Here is a 1806-nt window from a genome sequence, read left to right on the forward strand (position 1 = left end):
TCTTTCCGTGCTGGTTAAATAAATGTGACGCAGGAACCGCAAAAGCTGCAAATACAGAAGGTGATCAGTTGCGCATCCTCCCACCGCGTGTTTTCAGTCTGCCAAATTCATTCTTTTCTTTACATTCCAGTGTAGCTCTGCTGTGATCAGAGCCTCCAAAAATACAGGTCACTCACAAAAAGTTCCCCTCCACGGAAATCTTTAGTAAAAGGCGAAAGATTTATGCGATAATGAAGAGAAACTCGAGCTGTGTCTCCACGCCCTTGGGCCTGTGCGCGCCCTGTGGTAAACCACTACGCTCGCCAAGGGTAATCTAGGGTGTCGACACCTACCCACTTGCATTTGGTCACCCCCCTCACTCCAAAAGGGAGGAGTAAAAGTAACAAAAGTCCCTTCGGTCGCCAGTAACCACAAGCCCAATGAAGGCAATGCAATCTCTTTCTCATGCCTCCATCTGAGAAGTTGGAGAAAACAATTAAACAAATAAAAGAGTCCAAATAAAACCGCTGAAACGTGCAGCATTCCAAAAGGTAAACGAATTCAGCTGATGATGGGTCCATCCGGTATTTTATGGTGTAAGGGCTGGGTCAGCGTAAGAAAAAGCCACGCATTGTTTAGTGATGTCGGTGCAGTGGCGTTTGCTGGGGGCAAACTCATACATGCACAATTGCTCGTTAGTATAGTGGACAGTATCTCCGCCTGTCACGCGGAAAAAAGGGGTTTGATTCCCCGACGGGGAGTGAAATTGTTTTTCTGCTACCGAACGACACATCTAAAAGGTTTTGGTGCAGCCAGAGGTTACAGAAGGAGTTCTGCTTTGACTTCAGCCCAAACCAAAAGAAATGCGTTGGCCGGGAATCAAAACCCAGGTCAACTGCTTGGAAGGCAGCTATGACATTCCAGTGTAGCTCTGCTGTGATCAGAGCCTCCAAAAATACAGGTAACTCGCAAAAAGTTCCCCTCCACGGAAATCTTTAGTAAAAGGCGAAAGATTTATGCGATAATGAAGAGAAACTCGAGCTGTGTCTCCACGCCCTTGGGCCTGTGCGCTTCCTGTGGTAAACCACTACGCTCGCCAAGGGTAATCTAGCGTGTCGACACCTACCCACTTGCATGTCGTCACCCCCCTCACTCCAAACGGGAGGAGTAAAAGTCACAAAAGTCCCTTCGGTCGCCCAGTAACCACAAGCCCAATGAAGGCAATGCAATCTCTTTCTCATGCCTCCATCTGAGAAGTTGGAGAAAACAATTAAACAAATAAAAGAGTCCAAATAAAACCGCTGTAACGTGCAGCATTCCAAAAAGTAAACGAATTCAGCTGATGATGGATGCATCCAGTATTTTTCCGGCTGTTTCTGCTCGGTTTCGAACCGAGGACCTTTCGCGTGTTAGGCGAATGGGATGACTTCTACACTACAGAAACCTGTCGGAAAACCTCCTTTGCTTTAACGCCTCTAGGCAGGTGAAGCCTTTTGTAGCGTTGAGTGAGAACGCAACTGACCAAGAACTTAAGCAACCTTGGAAAAAGTCACCCTTGTTTCCGCACAGATAGAACAAAAGTCTACATCTGTTTCCGCCCAGGTTTGAGCTGGGGACCTTTCGCGTATAAGGAGAAAGTGATAACCGCTACACTACTGAAACCTGCAACAAGGACTGTGTCTGACCTTTCCATCACACGCTTCTTGGAGCACAAATCAAACTACAGATTGCATTGTGCTCTTCAATCTGCAAATACCTTCTATTTGTAGCGTCAAACCAAGCATTTTTTCCAGTGCTCTGTGGGAATCCTCAGTGGTCGTTTCTTTT

At 46.7% G+C, this 1806-nt stretch overlaps 1 non-coding gene across 1 annotated transcript; it reads right to left on the reverse strand.

Moving 5' to 3' along the window:
• Nucleotides 1–1568: 1568 nt before the first annotated feature.
• trnai-uau (transfer RNA isoleucine (anticodon UAU)) lies at nt 1569–1641 on the reverse strand. Its single transcript has one exon. It is a non-coding gene; the product is annotated as a tRNA-Ile (tRNA).
• Between the last annotated feature and the right edge of the window lie 165 nt (nt 1642–1806).

Source organism: Sinocyclocheilus rhinocerous, unplaced genomic scaffold (assembly GCF_001515625.1).
Source record: "Sinocyclocheilus rhinocerous isolate Xijiao unplaced genomic scaffold, SAMN03320098_v1.1 scaffold3462, whole genome shotgun sequence".
NCBI lineage: Eukaryota > Metazoa > Chordata > Actinopteri > Cypriniformes > Cyprinidae > Sinocyclocheilus > Sinocyclocheilus rhinocerous.